We start from the raw sequence: 20,470 nt of genomic DNA, 5'->3' as shown, positions 1-20,470 counted from the left end.
ACGCATAGTTTTAACAAATATCACTATAATTTCTTATATATCAACTCAGCTGATGACTCTCAAATTTATATTTCTAGCCAGAACATCTGACTGAATTCCGTTCTGGATACCAAATCAGCTACTCGGAATCTCCAGTTAAATATCTAAAGTTACCATATCCAAAGGAAACTCCTGATTGCCCATTCCAGCCCGAACCTTCTGCTTCACTAGTCTTCCCTAACTCAGTCAACAGCAACTCCATACTTCTAATTGCTTGGTCCAAAAATCTTGGAATCATCCTTGACTTCTCCTTTAGGCCTTGGATCTAATTCATCAGCAATTCCTGCCCACACAAGGTTTGAAACATACCCAAAATCTGACCTCTTCTCACCCTCCAAAGCAGCATAGTCTATCTAGATTATTGCAGTAACTTCCATATGGTCTCCCTCCTTCCATCTTTGTACCACCCCTATAGTCTATTCCACACAAACCAGCCAGAGTGAACCTTTAAAAAGAAAAGTTACCAACAGTTACCAGCCTAATGAAGAAAAGCCATACAATCATATCAACTGATGTAGAAAGAGCTTTACACAAGATTCAATACCCATTCACAAAAAAAACTCTCTGAAAACTCGGAATAGAAAAGGAACTTCCTCAACCTGAAAAGCAGCATCTACAAAAAACCTACAGCTAACATATACTTCATCGTGAAAGACTGATGCTTTCCCCTAAAATCAGGAACAAGACAAGCTTGTCTGCTCTCACCACTCCTATGCAATACAATACTGGAAGTACCAGCCAGGGCAGTAAGGCAAGAAAAGGAAATAGATTTGAAAGGAAGAAACAAAACTATTCATCACAGACACATTACAAAACCGAAGGAATCTACCAAAAAAACTCCGAGAATTGAGTTTAGCATGGTCTCGGGATACAAGATTAACCCACAGAAATCGACCATACTGCTACATGCTAACAATGAGCAAGTGGAAACCAAAATTAAAAACACAATACTACTTACTTAAAATTGCTCCAAAAAAAAAAAAAGTCTAGCTATAAATCTAGCAAAACATGTACAGGATTATTATGCTGAAAGCTACAAAATGCTGACGAAAGAAATCAAAGACAACCTAAATAAATGGAGAGACACACTGTGTTCATAAACTGAAAGACTCAACAAAATAAAAATGGCAATTTTCCTCAAATTGATCTATAGGTTTAATGCACTTCCTAACAAAATCCCAGTAGGGTTTTTTTATAGATTCTAAATTTTATATAGAAAAGAATTTGAAGAGTTAAAGCAATTCTGAAGAAGAATAAAGTTGGATGCTACATTTTAAGACTTACTATACAGCTATGGGGAAACCCTGGTGGCGTACTGGTTAAGTGCTACAGCTGTTAACCAAAAGGTTGGCAGTTCGAATTCGCCAGGCGCTCCTTGGAAACTCTATGGGGCAGTTCTACTCTGTCCTATAGGGCTGCTATGATTTGCAATCGACTCAATGGTAACAGGTTTTATATAACTACAGTAATCAAGATGGTGTGGTACTGGTGGAAAGAAAGGCACAGATCAATGGAACAGAACAGAGAATCCAGAAAGAAACCGTCACAGATTCCGCCATTTGCTTTTTGACAAAGGTGCAAAAGTAATTTAATGGAGGAAGGATAGTCTTTTGAACACACAGTATTGGAACCAGACACCCACAGCTAAAAAAATGAACCTTAACCTAAACCTTCCACCTTTATAAAAATTAACTTAAAATGGATCATAGATCTTTATATAAAACCTACAGCTGTAAAAAGGTTTAGAAGAAAACAAGACAAAATCTTTGAGACCTAAGGTTAAGCAAAGAGTTCTCAAGACTTGACACTAAGTGGCACAATCCATAAAAGAAAATATAGATAAACTGGACTTCATCAAAATTAATACATTTTGCTTTACAAAAGACCCCATTTGTAGTATGAAAAGACAAGCCAAAGACCAGGAGAAAATATTTGCATACGACGTACTCAACAAAGGATTTATATTCAAACTATATAAAGAACTCTCTAATAGTCAGAAAATAACAAAATCCAATTAGAATATATACAAAAGACTTGAACAGATCTAGGATGAGATGCCAATACACAACTACTATAATGGCTAAAATAAAAGGCTGACAATACCAAGTGCTGATAAGGATGCGGAAAAGCTAGATCTCTCATGTACTGCTGGTAGGAACATATGATAGTACAGCTACTTTGGAAAAGTTTGGCAGTTTCTCATAAAGTTAAACATGTATTCTCCACACAACGCAGTAATCACACACTCCTGGGTATTTATCCTAGAGAAATGAAAATGTATTTTCACACAAAACCCTGTATACAAATGTTCACAGGAACTTTACTTCGATAGCTCCGAACTGGAATGATTAAACAAACTGTCGTACATCATACAATGCTATATTTGTCCACATTAAAAAGGAATGAATTATTGCTATACTAACAACCTGGATGCATCTCAAGGGCATTATTCTGAGTGCAAAAAGCCAATCTCAAAAGGTAATGCACGATCCCATTTATAGAACATTTTCAAAGTGACAAAATTATAGTAATAGAGAACAAATCAGTGACCCAGGGGGTACAGTTGGGGAGAAGGAAGGTGTCACTATAAAGGGGTAACATAAAGAGTCTCCTTGTGGTGGTAGAATAGTTCTACATCCTGGCTGTGATGGTTACACGAATCTATATACATGATACAATGTCACAGAACCACACACACACAAATACCAATAAATAAATAATGTTTTCAGAAATGAGGAAAAAAAGAGTACATCAGATCATGTCTTAAAACCTTTCAGTGACTTCCTTTCTCACCCTGAAGAAAATCTGAAGTCCTTCATGGTCTGTAAGACCGTATATGAAAAGTACCTCTCCCCTCCTCCACACTCAGATTTCATCTACCCTTGCCCCCCTACCTCAGTCAGCTCCAACTGCACTGGACTTCTAGATGTTGGAACATTGCAAGCATGCTCCCACCAGATACCTTAAGGTCTCTGCATCTGCATCTGCATAAAAAGCAAAGTCCTCTTTCTCCCTCCATACTAGTTACCAGTTGCCATCAAGTCCATTCCAACTTACGGAGACCTCACGTGTGCCAGAATAAAACTGTTCCACAGGGTTTTCTATGGCTAATTTTTCAGAAGTAGATCACCAGGCCTGTCTCCTGAGGTGTCCCTGCGTAGGATGGAAATCTCTAACCTTTTCTTTAGCAGCCCAGCAGATTATCCGTTTGCACCACTCAGGGACTCCTCTCTCTCCATGTTTTTGTTGTCATTATTTGTCGCTGAGTCAATTCTGACTCAGGGCAATCCCATGTGTGCAGAGTAGAATTGCTCCAAAAGGTTTTCAGGGCTATGACCTTTCAGGCGTAGACTGATTGCCAGGCCTATCTTCTGAGGTGCCTCTGGGTGGGTTCAAACTGCCAACCTTTCGGCTAGTACCGTATCTTTACGCAAATAGCCCATGTGTTGTACGTTTTTCCAATCATGCGACCCCCACATGTAATTTTCAAAAGCACGCTATGCCAACCTTTTTTACATGTTGCTGACTTCAGCTGACACTAAGAAGACATAATTAATTAGAATATGAAATAAGCAGCCCCGGTGGCGCAGTGGTTGGTTAAGAGTCAGGCTGCTAACCAAAAGGTAGGTAGTTCTACTCTGTCCTATAGCGTTGCTACGAGTCAGAATTGACAGGACAGCAACAGATTTGGTTTTGGTTTTAACATAACTTAATGGTTTCACACTTAAGACAATCGCGTAAGGTTTTCACATTCAACTGTTGAGCTAATGCGCTATAATTATCAACTTAAATAGAAACAAACGCAGTTCTGATTGCTTATTTTCGATTACGAGGGGACTACCAAACTTGATCCATGACTTCTTGACCATTCATGGCTTATACCTTTATTATATAATTATGACCAAAAGCAATAAGAAAATGAACAGAATATAATTTACCTGTAATATGGGAGGACAAGTGAATGAGGCCGAAATTCGTTTCTGGAAATGTCACAAGACATGTGCAGTACACACATGGGCACACCACACCAAAACATCTGCAGCACCCAGGGACTCCCTCTCTCTCCACTGCTGTTAGGTGCTGGCAAGCCGATTCCGACTCATAACCCCATGTACAACAGAACGAAACACTGCCTGGTCCTGTGCCATCCTCACAGTCATTGCTAAGTCTTGAGCCCACTGTTGCAGCCACTGTGTCAATCCATCTCGTTGAGGGTCCGCCTTTTTTCGCTGACCCTCTACTTTACCAAGTATGATGTCCTCTTCCATGGGCTAGTTCCTCCTAATAATACGTCCAAATTATGTGCAACAAGATTGGTTCATTCTTCTGGGAGTCCAGGATATATTCAATATTCTTCGCCAACACCGTAATTCAGAGGCATCAATTCCTCTCCAGTCTTCCTTATCCACCACTCATTAAGGTTCCCTCCATAGAAGCCTTAAAACCAACAAACAGAACTCAAACATCTTCCTAACCTAGTTACTCCTTCCTCCTGGTATGTCTTTGCATGGCTAAACGGCAAACACCACTATGCACCACAAAACCAGGCATGTGTACTCTTTACCTCTCTTTATTTCATATTTGGTATTCTCTTTTCAAATCTGTCACCTACTCTTAATTACCCCATTTTTGCAACCTTAATTCAGGTCCTTATCAACTTTCAAATAGATGGTTATAAGGCTTGCCCCTCCCACCCAAGCCTGCCTCTTTTCTAAAGTACTTTCTACACTGCAGCCAGAGAGATCTAAAATGTTAATTTAATCAGTGCCTTCCAGCATTTATAGGATGAAGTAAAATCTCCTTTGTATAGCATACAGTATGTTCAGTGTCCGTCTTCTTTCTAATTTTCCACCTCTCTTCCTATTAATCCATCACCAGGGGCTAATGCAGTGCTTAACCACCCACATCCTTTACACGTGTTCTCCCTGCTTGAAACGGCCTCTCCATCCCCAACTTGTACCTTTCTTCCTTGCCTATCTGACTCACACTCAGATTAGGTGTCACCTTTCTTATGACAATTTCCCTGCCACATCCCTTCTTCCCTCACTGAGTCAGACACTCTCTCCTGTAGATTCCTAAAATGGTTTTTGCAACCCTGTCACAGCATTTGTCATAGCATGCCATACTTGTTCGTATACACGTTTCTTGAGAACAAGAACACATCTTTCCATCCCCTTCACCCAGCAAAGTACCTGGCACACAGTAGGAACTCAAAACTATTGGATAAGTGAATCAGATTGAAAACCAAAGAATACAGAGATGAGACACAACGGAAGAATGAGTTGGGCAATATTTCTTGGGTTAGCCGACTATTCTACACAGATGTGTCACTGAAGACCCGTGAAAGAAACTCCTGGAATTTCCTATAAAAACGGAAGTACTCATTCTTTTGCTTACTTCGGTTAAGATTACCAGTTCAATTCTCCCACGAACCAGGTAACTTTCCCAAGAGTAATTCTTATTCTACTCTCAGAACTAAAGCAATGACCCTGGACAGTCATCCATAAGGGCATGCCACTGTTAATGAGGGGAAAGTCTCATGAAGAGAATGAGGATGCCTCACTTGGGCCAACCAATCATCTCAGCTAGAAAACATTCGAAGGACACAAAAGCCCTACTGATATGTGTCAATACATTTTCATATGTAAAAATAGCAGAATCACTGTAAGTAGAAATGGAAATTTCCTTTTGAAACCTTCATTTCTACTTGTTTATTTTCCCATTTCCTAGAAAATCACCTACTCTGGTCACTAAAGTGACAAACAGTACCTCAGTCAAGTAAAATGAAGGTACTTGTAAACAGTCACAGTTACCCTCAATGCAAATACACAGAACCTGTATATCCAGCAACTTTTATTTGACAATGATCTCTTAAGATATTTCCTTACACATTTTCTCTCCTCAACTGTAGTAACTATTTAACCATGATGCCTACACACATCTGCTTAAGTTCTAAAAGGCAGACTCCAATGTTTATCGGGTCACTAACTGCCTTTTAAAAATTAACCAAGCATACAACCAAACACCTCATGGGATTTGGTTCCCTGATTTGGAGGTTTACGGTATTGTTTCATGGAACATCCCAGTTAATTGGCCCAGTAACTTTTTTTTTTTTGGCCTAATAACATGTTTATGCTTCTGTTCTACCTCCCAGTTCGTTGCATAGTGCCTGGGGTCTTAAAAACTTGCAAGCAGCCATTCTAGGCACAACATTTGGTCTGTATCTACCTGGAGCAACAAAGGAAGAAAGACAGTCAGGAATAGGAGAAGAATATGGATGTGTGGCTAACTGCCTCCATGAACAACTGCCTCCTTTGCCATGAGACCAAAAAACAGGATGGTGCCTGGCTACTGTTACCTAACATTTTGGTCAAAGATTTCATGATCGTAAGGGGAAAAATGCAGAGAAGAATTTCAAATTCTCACGGACTTCAGACTTCCTGGAGCCATGGAAGGCAGATGAACCCCTGAGACCAATGCCCTGAGATAATCTTTACATCTTAAACCAAAAATTTCCCCTGAAGTCGTCTTAAAACCAAATAGTTTAACTTAACTAGTAAAAAAAAGGCCTACCTTTAGCTTTATGCTCTCTTAAGATCCATCTATATGTGATCAAATTTACAACAACAACTCAAAAAAGATTAGATGGGAACCTTAGGGGTAGTGAGTTTATGTTAATGAAGGAGGAACACCTCAGATATGCAGGATGAGAATGGTTGCACAACTTGAAGAATATAATCAATGTCACTAAATTGCACATGTAGAAACTTTAAAGAGAGAGAGAGAGAATGTTGACTGATTGTGATAAATGTAACTAATGCCACTGAACAATCTGTGCGCACACTGTCAAATGGGAACCTAACTTGCTGTGTAAACTTTCACCAAAAACTTGATAAAATATTATTTAAAAAAAATTAACCAAGCAACTACACCACAACTTGTGCTCCATGGATTAGAATGGAACACATAATTTGTTCTGAATTCTTTTTAAAAAGCAACAATTTTCTTGCCTATATTACTATCTTCTCTATAATTACCTTCCAGTGATGACTTAGCCATCAATAAAAACCTATGATCAAGACATACTAGTATGAATGTATCAAAGACAGAATAGTCCATAGAATGTCAAGAACAAGGAAGCAAGTATCTACGTAATAGGCTTTATACCATAGGTTTGATTATTATTAACTTTTAAAGGGAGGTTTCTTTCATTTAAATTTTTCTGCCATCTATTATTGACTTTGTTGCATGTAAACTGTTTCAAATGTGAAAAAGCAAAATTAATTTGCTGACCTAATTATTACTGGCATTAAATGATCCAACTGAAAGGATTTGAAAATCTGTTAATTAGGTTTTCAAAATAATGGTATTTGATCAAAACGAAAATGAAATGTTTGTCTCACACACATATAAATAATTCTTTACATTACATGTTGACTTTGCTAACAGCAATACTACCCAGCTATAAAAACAAGACTGAAAAAAACCAAAATGTACATCACAATTCTTTCTGCAATAATAACATGTCATATATCTGATGATTAATAGCTGGGTCTCCATCCCTATTTGACATCTGGCTTTATTTCACCAACTGCATAAAAACTGCATGTGTATAAGACTGAAGTATTTATTATCTCTAAGATTAGAGATTTCACATATACGCCACAAAATATTCTAAAACACACTTAACAAAACGATGGCAGAATTTTTTTTTCTTTTTACTGTTTCAATTACACAAAGTGCCTTCATATTTCAGTAATAAGTTATTCGTATTACTACAATACCAAGAAGAGTTCTGGAATTTACTGAGTGATCAATAACTACAAACTGTATTATTAATTTGTTAAAATATGATCATTTATACAAATAGCATTTAAAGCTAATTGTTGTTGCTGTTGTTGGTTCTGTGGAGTCGGCACCCCTGATCCATAGAGTGTTCTTGGTTATACTCTTTACAGAAGCAGTTTGCCAGGCCTATCTTCCACAAAGGTGCTGGGTGGGTTCTAAGCGCCAACCTTTGGATTAGCAGCCAGTCACAAAGAGCCTGCACCACTCAGGCTCTTTGATACTACTTAGTAGAGCAATATATCCTACAACAATCATATCAGTTGCACTCAATGGATTAAGACAAAAACCTTTTAGAAAAATCAAAGCAAAAGGCAATCCCAGAAACAAACACACACACATAAAACATGTACTACACACAAAAGACACTCAGTTAATCAAGTGGTAAACACAGGGAAAGAGCACCATTTCCCTTCTGAATGTAGAACATGGACATAGAACAGAGTATTATCAAAATAATGGAAAAAATGCTAGTTAGTAATTTAAAACAGAAAAAGAACAAGGATCATTTTACATAAAGTGCCACAAGTTTTATGGTATTCAAATTTAACTCTATATTTGAGATGATTAAAAATCTGATCCTTTCCAATTTGCTAATGTTTTTCCTACAAATGAACTAAATTATAGGGTCGCTATGAGTCAAAATCAACTCGACGGCAGTGGGTTTGTTTTTTTTTGGTTTTCTGCCAACACCACAATGTGAATTCATCAATTTTTCTGTCTTCCTTTTTCATTGTCCAGCTTTCCCATGCATATGATGCAACTGAAAAGACTATGGCTTGGGTGGGCTGCAGCTTAATCACCAAAGTGACATTTTTGCTTTTCAACACTTTAATGAGGTTTTTTTGCAGCAGATTTGCCCAATGCAGTATGTTGATTTCTTGATTGTTGCCTCCATGGACACTGCTTGTTGATCAAAGTAGAATGAAACTGTTGATTTCAACTTTTTTTCCATTTACCATGATGTTATTTATCGGTCCAGTCGTGAGGATTTTCATTTTCTTCACGTTCAGGTGTAATTCACAGTGAAGGCTATAATCTTCGATCTTCATCAGTAAGTGCTTCAAGTCGTCTTCATTTTCAGCACACAAGATTGTGTCATCTACGTATTACAGGTTGTGAATGAGTCTTCCTCCAAACCTGATGCCGTGTTCTTCTTCATACAGTCCAGTTTCAAGGATTATGTGTTCGGCATAGAGACTGAATACCATGCAAGGTAGGTATTACTACATGCATTTTTTTTTTTTTTTTTTTTTGAAGAAAAGCTCCAGGCTCAAAGGGTTTAAATGATTAGCCTAAGACCACAAAGCTACAGTTAGCAATAGAGCTTAAATTTGAACTTGGCTCATCTGACTTTAAAACGCAGGCCTTTTCTTATGACACCTCACTGACTCCCAACATGGTAAAATTAAGGTATTTGTTTAAAGGGTGAGGGCAACTATAAGTTAACAAGGAGGATCCCGCAAAATCAAAAGTAATTTGAGGGAATTAAAACCAGGTAAACTTCCTTCAACTACTATTTTCCCAGTTCTTATCAGAATTACTACTTTTGTTGATTTCTCTGACAAAAAAAAACTTGCCTGGTGTGAGACCATGTTTTGCAAGGTCAGGCTACTGATTTCAAGTTTTCATTTGCATTGGCAAATATTTTTCTCTCATTGATGGCAAATGGAAAGTCATTCCACTGAATTAGCACTGGTACTGCACTAATGAAACAAGCAATATCTTTGGCCTGACTGGCTGGCAAAGCTTGCAATATGATCAATTTTGCTAGCACTAGAAAACAAAAGAAATTTTCTTGACTATAAATGCCAGAGGAAAACTTTAGGTTAAAACTAAAAAACAACAGTATTTAGTAATTCAGATGAACGTACTGTTAATAAAGGAAAGAGTAAGTAGATTTACTAATCAATAAGTATACTTTCATAGATTAATTCTTCTGAGTAACTGTATTCTTAACAATCAGCGTTCACTTATTTCCACCAAAATCTCTGCTAAGTTTCACATGTCTTTACTCTTGCCTTCTCTCTTTCTGCAGAACCTTTCCAACCTCTGCTTTATTATTTGGCTTCCGTGACTTGAAATCTGAAGTACTGGTACTAGGCCCGTTCTGTTTTTCGTAAGTGAAAACAAGAATGCCATTTTCTTTAACAAGGCAATTAAAATACTACAAATTCTTATACTGCCGTCATGTGTTGTACCTGTTTGTGGATAAATCAGACTTCCTTTCTGTAGTCACTCAAACTGACACCTTGTAGTAATGTTCCTTTTCAGTGGTAGATTTTTGTTATTGTTCAAAATAAGCAGACAAGCAAAACACCACAAGAGTATCAAAGTATTCAATTGTACATATTTCTATCTCATTTCCAAAACAGTATTGTGCCATAATAAATCTGAATATAAAGCAAGGAAATTTGTTTCTATACATCTTTGTGGGGAATTTTTTAAAAATTCAAGAAATATTTTGGGTAAACAACTAAAGGTCTTAGAACTAGGCAGAAGTCTTAGCAACTCTAGGAAAACCAGAATTATTACTCTTTAGGCAGAGCATAACTTGCCACAGAACAGGAAAAAGTCAAGATTTGAACAACTGAAGAACAGTTACTGTTAAGGCGTGGGTGGGTTTCTTTTCTGTGAAAATACCAGTAACCCCCCTCCAGGTCCCTGAAATCTAAGTAAAGGAGCCGTTCAATTCATAAAACCAGTACAAATCTACTGTTTCACTGAAGTTGTCTTAAAGAGATAAGATAAACTTGTCCTGTAACAGTTACTTAAGAGCATATAATTATGCACAGAATTATTTTTTTCTGCTCTTGCTTTTAAAAACTGCTGTATCACTTTTTACTTTGCTATCTACAACTTAATAGAATAGGTTAATAAGCACTAATCTGGCTGTGAATAACTGGTTTCTTCCTTTCAATTTCTAGGGTGTTTTTTCAAATTTTTGGCTGGTTTCAAAAATGGCATTCAGAAAACTGCATGACATCCTAGGCTGCTTAGAGTTAGAGATTCAAAGACTTCAGTCCAATGTAGTCTCCTTTCAGACTCAGGAGGTGCTTAATACCAAAAAGGTTTGTAACACACTAAGAACCTTTCAGCATTTAACATGCAATCTTTCTTGAGCTGCTAACTGCTAACTACAAGCCAGGCACTGTGAAGAAATGGCTGTAAGGAAAATAAGTCATGGTCTGTTCTTGAGAAGCTCAGTTTGGTGATCCCCCAGTCTACAAATGAAAAACAAGTGTTGCAATTTCAATAGCCATTCAACTCTTCCTTCAGAAAATTCACTCAGTTTGCATTGTTTTCTTTCACCTTTATTATAGAGTCCCTTAATCTTTGTAAATTCTTTGAATTATCCCTCTTCACCCAATAAAGGAATAATAAATAATGGCAAAATGATCATTTATTGAATATTTACTATGTGCCAGGCACTGTTCTAAATGTTTTACATGGATTGGAAACTTAAACAACGTTGGTTGAAAATAACACAATATTGGAGTCCTGGTGGCACAATGGAGCTCTGGTGGTACAGTGGTTAAGAGTCTGGCTTCTAACCAAAACGTCAGCAGTTTCAATCCACCAGCTGCTCCTTGGAAACTCTATGGGGCAGTTCTACTCTGTCCTATATGGTCACTATGAGTTGGAATCAACTCGATGGCAATGGGTTTGATTTTGTCTTTTTGGGTGACACAATGGTTAAACGTTTGCCTGCTAATCAAAAGGTTGGTGGTTCAACCCCACTCACTGGCTCCATGGGAGAAAGACCTGGGGATCCCCTCCAGTAAAGATTAAAAAAAAAAAGATTAGAGCCTAGAAAACCCTGTGGGGGCAGTTCTACTCCATCGCACAGGGTTGTTTTGAGTTGAAATTGACTAACTTTGAGTTGAAATCGACTAACTTTGAGTTGAAATCAACTAGACAGCACCTAACAACAACAGTTTGTCAAAAATCTGAGGTCCAGACCATCAAACTATCAGACAAGACACCACATGTTCTGTCTCTAGAAAAAGGAAGACTGTAGATTTACTTCTGACATTACACTGACTAGACAGATAACGCGTATGGACTCTTGAGAAGGTCCTAGTGATTTAATTCACAATTGTGTTTTAATTACTCTTCTGCTATTAGACAAGACTACTTTAGTTGTTCAAATGAACTGTATATTAAACAATGTACCATACAATGCTACAACAACTTCTTGGAAGGGTCACCAGCTTCAGCTGTGTTTATTTTATAGAACTCCAGAGTGGCAATAAACAAACAAAAAGGTTACAATTTACAGACCTCCACTATGTATCAGATAATTTACATTACAGGTATAGCTTAAACACAACAACCTTATATTAATCCTCATTTTACAGAGAAAAAAACAAACTCATAGCAGCAACGTAATTGGTTCCAAATCACAAAGTTAGTAAGTGGCAACCAGGATTCAAAGCCAGGGTAGCTGACTCCAAAATCTACTGAGAAAGCAGCTTTCTTAAGTACTAACAATAGGAAATCTGTTAATTGAAATTCCAGTTTCTAAGTACAAACATAAGAAGCCCTGGTGTTTCAGTGGTTAAGTGCTCGCCTGGTAATCAAAAGGTCAACGGTTTGAACCCACCTGCCACTCCATGGTAGAAAAATGTGGCAGTCTGCTTTCATAAAGAGTACAGCCCTATGTAATCGGAACTGACTCAACAGCAATGGATGGGAGTACAAACATATTCGAGTTCCCAAGAATTATGAAGTATATTCTTAACCAAAGACAGTTTTATGTACAGGACAGTTTTTGCTTTTTGAAACCAAGGATAACACCCATTATGCAGTTTTCAAAAGATCAAGCATGTAATGTCCATTCCCCATTCCAGGTACTTCCCCCACCCCCCCACACACTACATTTTACTAATTTCTTACGTCTTCCCTCACTAGGATATAAACTATATGAGGACAGAAATTCTTGTCTATGTTATTCACTGCTGTATCGCCAGCATCTCAAGGAATGTCTGGCACATAGTAACTACTCAGTGAAATTAATATTGATGAAAAGCTTAGAACACAGTAGGCATTCAGTAAACACTAGTTCCTTTCTCTTTTCTTGACTGGGCAGGGTAACACTCCCTTGATACCAAATTCTGAACTGGAATAGATGATTAGAAATGTAATAGAATTTCTTATTAAAGTTTTACACTTAAGATGTAAAAGGCAAGTCAAAAATAGTCATATTCTGCCTAGCATCATCGGGAATAAGAAACGAAAAAAAAACCAAACCCGCTGCTGTCGAGTCGATTCCGACCCATATCGACTCATAACGACCATAAAGGACAGAACAGAACTGCCCCATAGGGTTTCCAAGGAGCGCCTGGTAGATGTGAACTGCCAACCTTTTGGTTAGCAGCCGTAACTCTTAACCATTATGACACCAGGGTTTCCTCAGAAAGAAGGGGTCTACAAAAATTAAATTTTGAGCGAATGTACTGTTAATGCCAAAACTTTAGTCAATTTTTATACAGATCCTTTTATTAATATTAAAAGCCACAGTTTTACTTTGAGGCAATTCTGACTTGGGTCTCTTTTTGAAACATCAACTTCTAAGTTGACACTTCTCACTGTGCTTCTTTTAACAGTAGCTCTTTCTTTTTCTAAGGATTAGAAAATTAGAAACTAAGCATATTCTGTAAAATGAGTCAAAAAAAATCCAGGTTAAAAGTCTAAGCAAAATGTCTAACTTCAGTGCAGGAGCTTGGTGACTGTAATTGTGCCTTGGCACCTTTTTGCTGGAAGGCTAAAAGTAAGTAAAGTACTACTTACTAAGCGTGCTGTTTTGAGAGATGGGATACTTAAAAAACAGAGAAACCGACAGCCATTCTTAATCTCTAGCTATTTGGTTATTGAGATCAGTCAACTTCAGTGATTAGCTCAAAAGAATGCAAAAAGTACAGTACCTGGAAACCCCTAAGAGTACTCACTCAGCTTTTTAGCTTTCTGAGTAAACAAGTGTCCTTCATTTTTTAGGATCAGAATGATTAATTAAAAAAAAAAAAAAGTCAAAATATTGTTAAGTATATTGGAAATAAGAGCCAGAGACAAATAAATCTGAATATACGTAAACTGAAATTCCATATAATTTTAGTCTCCAAATCCTTACCATCTTAATACAAAGAGTTTTTAAAAAGATGACATATAGAGACTGTCAGAGCCTATCAAGATTCAGAGCAAATCCCTCGGTACAGTTTATAATATGATCATTTTCCTGCGCTTGGCAGCCACCACTAACCACATCTCCATATTCCTAACTGCCTAAAATGGTGCATTTCATCCTCTATCAGCTTCTTACCCCCATCACCTCTTCTCATTACTGTTTTGTCCCTAATCTTCACACTTGCCTCTGTTATTATCTCATAATCCTTCTATTTTAGAAAGTCTTGATATTAGCTGGTCAAATAAAGACGACATAAGTGAAACAAAGGCTAGGTGCTACTACTGTTCTCCTTTCGGGCACGGGAACCTGGCCAGGTGGAGCTGTAACTGAATTTGTGAACTTTATATATTGTAAAGATTATCAAGAACTTTTTTTCAAAGCCTCTATAACAAGGCAAAAATTTCCTTCTAAAGCATGTTAATGATCAAAACAAAATATAAGCTTTTAGTCTTGATCTGTTTATGTAACAAAAAAATGCTGCTGTAGAAAATCGAGTCATTCCTCAAAGGCTTGGGGCATATACGTAGAGTAAAATATCTACCAATTCCTCAAACGTAGTACGTTCATAAATACATACATACATTTCATTCTAAATACTAACTTAAGGTAAGAATTTTCTTTTCAGAACTGCAACTCTTCAGAAGTAGAATAAGTGTCAGTAACACAGTGTCTGTCAAGACATAAGACTCATCGTGTTGAGACATTTACCAGGGCGCACTGTGTTACTGACACTGAAGAAGCAATGCTCAACACACAGCTGGGGATCTGAGCGGTGCCTATTTAACTGTGCAGTTTTAAAAACCCACTCATTTCATTAGATGTAATCACTGCATATAAATCTTATAATACCCTAAGCTGAAGGCAACACTTCTTTCCACTAAAGAGAGGACCAAATATAGGTGCTACTTCAACCAAATGGGATTGATTTAAGTTAAAATTTATTTTTCAGAAAACCTGCATCAGATGACATTCCCATCACTTACCCACTTCGTAATTAGGTACAAAAGCACAGGTTCTACTTATGAGACAGTTCAAAACACTCTCCACGGCTGTCTTTCGCCAGTGTTCTTTTGGGAATACTTTTAAACTCAAGAAAATTTATTCCACGCACCCAAAACAAAAATGAAATAATGGAATATATCCAGTGGGTGACTTACTAATCAACACATTCAACTTTCAGTTCGATTCTTTAAAGATTTAAAATGTAAGCACCTTTTATTAGGAACTGATTAGATTTAAGGGGAGGGGGAAAGTGGAATTTTCTATTTTCCTGTTAATACACTGATAGTACCATCATTCAACATATTCATTCTATACCCATTTTTTAAAGACAACAGGAGTCTTTTTAAACTAACTTGGTCCTAACCTAGCCTGTAGCTCATGTACTTGACAGTTCTTTCCACAGCTTCTCTAATTAAAGTGCTCAGCCTACACCATACACTAAGATGAAAAGTAAGTCTTCCTTTATTAGAAAATGCAATGGTTTCAAAATTTAAAATTTCAAACTGTCAAGGATTAAATCATCAGGATTTCATTGTTACAAAGAATTTAAAGGTTATTTTTAAAAAGGGATCAATACTCTGCTACTGTACAAAAAGAGTGGCAAGTAGTAGTGTAAAAACTGAAAGCAAAAATTCTATTCCATACCCACCAAAATTCCCAGCCAAAATCTAAAATTGCAAAATGAGCAACATACTCTTTTGAGTGAGCTAAAGGAGAAACTAACTCCTTTTGTAAGACGTGAATCGACCTGACCCTAAAATTTCACACTTTACAACTTACCTAAAACAGACAAAATGGATGCAAAATTGTATTGCCTTCCTGTTGCCTTGAATACGACCTTAGTGTTCAAGAACTTTCCAATGAATAAAGGCAAGGAAAAGAGCCTTCGCACTGGAGACCTAAATTTCATGAACTACTGAAAAACCCCTGTGAGGCTGCAAATTCCCTCCCCTCTCCTGGAAACCCCTCTTATCAGAAACATTTGAAGAATTTCTCCCCAACAATTAAGCTGACCTCAAGAATGGAAACCTAACATCTCAAATACACTATATATGGCCTGAAACATGGCCCAACACATAAATACAAACTCGCACGGTCTCTGACACTTTGGTATACGACTCTGCCTGCACAATCCCACAGCGTCAGCAACAGAAAGATCCACCTGTCACCTGTTCAGCAACACCAAGAGACCCTTCAGCCTCCCTGCCTCAACCATAATCTTCGGGTTTGAGGTTCACCGGTCAGAAAACTAGAATTATCCTTTGAAATCTTGGGGCCACATATTCATAGTTGGGGTCGCTCCCCACTTCAAAGAAGGCTTCGGAAAGCCAAGATTGGAAAGGGAACGATGTTCTCCACCCAACCCACACGTAACCCCCTTCTGTGTCGCCCCCCAACACTCCCGCCCCCGAGGCCTCTCTATCCGGACCTCGGTTCCCAAAACGCAGTTTCCCTCCCTCCACCCCCAGATCACACATGCCTAAGGGGCGGGTCAGGGGCATGGGTGCAGGCAGGGGCCCACTCCACCCCTGGCACCCTCCCCCACCCGGGGCTCTGCCGGCACTCGCCTCCAATGAATCTCCCCCTCCCCCTCCACACTCACTCCCCGGAGCCCAGGCCCGACCCGATGCTCCCCACCCCCACCCGGTTTTGAGGACCTGGGGGCCCCCCTCTCTGCCTCGCCACTGGGGGAAGGAAAGAGGCGGAGGGAGGTAGAGTGAGAGGAAGGAGCGGACGCCCCGCAAGGGCCTCGCGAGTCTGCAGAGCCCCTTCCAGACGAAGGAGGGGTGCGGGGAGCCGCAGGGAGAGCCGGGTCTGGGGAGCCCGCCGAGGCCCGGCAGCGCTGTCCGCTTACCCTTCGCCGCCGCCGCTTCCCCCTCCTCCTCCTCGGCCGCCGCCGCCGCCGCCTCTCCCACTAGGGCAGCCGTCTCCACCGTCGCCGCTGCCGCCTCCGCCACCACGGCCGCCGCCAGCGCCGCCGCCGCCTCCGATTCCACCCGGCAGGGGGGACACCTCAGCCCTCCCTCCCTCCCCGCTCAGCCCCCTCCGATCGGCCGCCGCCGCCAACTCTCTCCGGCTGCTGCCGCTGCCGCCGCCGCCGCCGCCGCCGCCGCTCGTGGCTGAGGGGGAGGGGAGGGGGCCGGGCTGGGTCGCCCCGCCGGCGGCTGCAGCAGATCAAAAACGATGGCTGGGTGGCGTCGCCGCTCCCCGATCCTCGGCTCCCTGCCTCTGCCCCCACCCCCCTCGCGCTCGCCTGCCCTCCCCCCACCCCCCCAGCTCTTGCTCGCTTGCGCCGCGGCTCCGCCAGCCCAGTCCGAACCAAAATACTGTCACACAATATGGCGGCGCGGCAGCCAGCAAACACCGCGAGATCTGCGGCCGCTGCTGAGGCGGCGGCTGTGACGAGGCCTCCCCCAGCCGGGCGGCAGGGGAGCGGCGCGGCGGCGGGGCGCGGGGATGCGCTTTCTCCGCCCTGCACCCCTCCCCCGGCGCTTGCCCAGACTCCACGCCCGGCTGGCGGAGGCTGCAGGGAGAAAGCTGCCCCGCGGCCGGAGACGGGCGCGGGCGCCGTCGGGGCCATGCGGAGGGGGCGCCGCGCCGACGGCCGGGGCGGAAAGGGCCGAGGTCCTACTGTCTTATCTCGTGCACCTACCCTGGGGCTGAGCGGGCTGGGTGCAGGTTTTTGCCCCCGGAGGGACCGACATTCTTTTGCGCTGAAAAAAGAAAGGAATTCCAGCTCTCCTCTCAGGCGCACGTCACGGAGGGGCTCGTCCCATCCGGAAGCGGGTGGCGGCGGCCGCGGGGTGGTCGGCAGGGACGCACGGGGTAGGGGCCGCGGACCCGGGGCGGGGGGCGGGCCCGACCCCGCGGCGCAGCGACAGCCCAGCGCCGGGGCCCGGCCAGGACTACCGAGGGGAGCAGGTGGGCCCGCGGCTGGGGCCGGGCGGCAGCGGGGGACACACCCCCTTGGAGCGGGGCCGCGCGAGGCAGCCGGCGCACGGGGTGACCCGCGCCGGACGCCGCAGTCGTCCGAGTGTGCATGAGACGACCAGGAAGCCTCAGCTCTCGCAGCTTCGAGACTTGAAGAAACCGTGGAGCGATTTGTTTTCTGGGGCTCTCGGAAAAAAAAAAAAAAAAAGAAGTGTTGCCAGAGCTTTGTTGTTTCGGTTTTAATTGCAGGTTCCTAGAAGTCCTAGAAGCAGAGCCAAAGACACTGACTTTAGGGGGAGAAGCGAAGAGTTCAAGTTTCTATCTCCTTGAAGAAATACTGGTTTAATTTCCCCCTAGGAAAAAAAGGTTAACAGACAGACATTTCTCACGATATAAAATATTTATTTAAAAACTCTAGCAGTTTCGTGGTATCCAAAACACTACGGCATTCTTCTGTCCCTGTCCAAAATGTCCATATCCCTGCCAATTTCTTCCTTGAAACAATTCTTACTTACTCCCCAGAAAAATCCTGAAGGACTATTTTTATTCTTCCATTTCCAGCATGAGAACTCATATAGTGAGTGCTTTTTAAAAAATTTTTTTAAAGCGTCTTTTAAGTACAGCGTTCTTTTCTACAGCTTAAGATACTTTTCCCTCATCCTTTAAAAACACCGGAAGTCATGGGAAAAAGCAATTGAAACACTGTACCACTTCCAAAAATGCTTAGATTTACATTTTCGTAATTTAAATATTTCATCTCCATTGACTCATTAAGAAAAGTAAATTAGGATATAAAAAATGGAAACACCTTATAGTTCTAATTTATTCATTGGTAATACATCACTGAACCTTGAAGCTTTACAGTAGTCTTCTCTGAGGCATTATGCCCATAATGATAAACAATTGATGAAATGATTTTAGATAACAAATTGAATCCATTAAGTAAATTGCACTTGTCTTTGAAACTCCTATAAATCACAGAACCAATAACTGCTTTTGAAATGGTACAATTATGTATTTTATACAAAAATACTTTCTTTTAGAAATTTATGAAATGTGTATGTACAGATTTTAATATAAATGTGTTTTTTTAAATGTGTGACTATAATAGGTGTCAAAGATGAAGTGTAAGAAACAGTGAGTGGCAGAGAAAATGTATGTAACAGAAAATGTATGCACCAATATTGAAGAGCATTAACTTGGATTTAATCGTGAGGCATCAGACAAACCCAAATAGAGGAAAATTTTATGAAATAACTGGCCTGTATTCTTAAAAAACTGTCAATGTCACAAAAGACAAAGACCGTAGATTAAAGGAAACTAAAGAGAGACATGACAATGCAAAATGTGACCCTAAACTGGATCCTTTACTGGAAAAAAAAAAAAACGTGGAAATTGATGAAATTGGGATATGAACTGTATATGAGATAAAAGAATTGTATTAATGTTAAATTTCCTGAATAGAAATAAGATATCATTGTACTATATTCAAGAGTCTTTTAGTCTAGTACTCTCTTGTACAGTACAGTGGCCAGTAGCTACCTCTATTTCAATTAATTAAATAAAATAAAAAATTCAGTTTCTCAGTTGCAGTAGTCACGTTTCGAGTGTTCAATAACCTCATGGGGCTAGTGGCTACTGTAGACGACAGCAGAAGTAGAATATTTCCAGTGTCACAGAAAGTTCTAGTCAACAGTGGTAATAGCACAAGGTACTGTACTATATAAATAATATCAATAAAGGTAGATCATAATAGATACCATAGAAGCTGAGGGGAAGGAGAGATTAAGATTACTTTGCAGGGGTGGGAGTTGGGGAACTAGGGAAAGTTTCAAGAAGATTGCAGGTAGGTAGAGGTGGAGCAAGAGTATTTCAGGCAGAGAAAACATGAAAAACCAGGAAAGGGAAAGGCATATTTCTGTGTATTTGTAACAAGTGGCGTAACGGATTGAATTGTATCCAGCAAAAAGATCTGATGAAGTCCTAAACCCCATACCTATGAATGTGACATTGTTTGGAAATAGGGTCTTTGATGATGTTACCAGTAAAGTTAACTTGAGGTCCTGATGGGGTAGGGTGAGTCCTGATCCAATATGGAGTGACTCCTTATATAAGAGAGACAGAAGAAGAAAGCCATGTGAAGATGTATCTACATGCCAAGGAACACCTGGGGCTACCAGAAGCTGAAAGTGTCAAGAAAGTATCTTCGCCTAGAGCCTATGCCAATACCCTGAATTCAAACTACTAGCCTCCAGAGCTGAGACAATAACTTTGTTATTTAGAGCCACCTACTTTGTGGTACTTTGTTACGGCAGCCTTAGGAGACAAATACACGTGGCATGTAAAGAAGGCTAAAAGCCTTAGGAGACTAATACACATAGTATGTGAAGGAGGATAAAACTCTGTTGCTGTCTAATCAATTCTGACTCATAGTGACCCTATAGGACAGAGAAGAACTGCCTGTAGGGT

At 40.4% G+C, this 20,470-nt stretch overlaps 1 protein-coding gene across 1 annotated transcript in view; it reads right to left on the bottom strand.

Moving 5' to 3' along the window:
- The window catches only part of TAB2 (TGF-beta activated kinase 1 (MAP3K7) binding protein 2), an 85,474-nt gene extending 68,166 nt beyond the window's left edge, over window positions 1-17,308 (bottom strand). Inside the window, exon 1 of the mRNA XM_049904894.1 lies at window positions 16,926-17,308. The gene's annotated coding sequence lies outside the window, so the exon portion shown is untranslated. The remainder of the gene's footprint in view (window positions 1-16,925) is intronic.
- Between the last annotated feature and the right edge of the window lie 3,162 nt (window positions 17,309-20,470).

The sequence above is a fragment of the Elephas maximus genome, chromosome 1, assembly GCF_024166365.1.
Source record: "Elephas maximus indicus isolate mEleMax1 chromosome 1, mEleMax1 primary haplotype, whole genome shotgun sequence".
Classification (NCBI taxonomy): domain Eukaryota; kingdom Metazoa; phylum Chordata; class Mammalia; order Proboscidea; family Elephantidae; genus Elephas; species Elephas maximus.
This window is presented reverse-complemented; position numbering and strand designations above follow the sequence as displayed.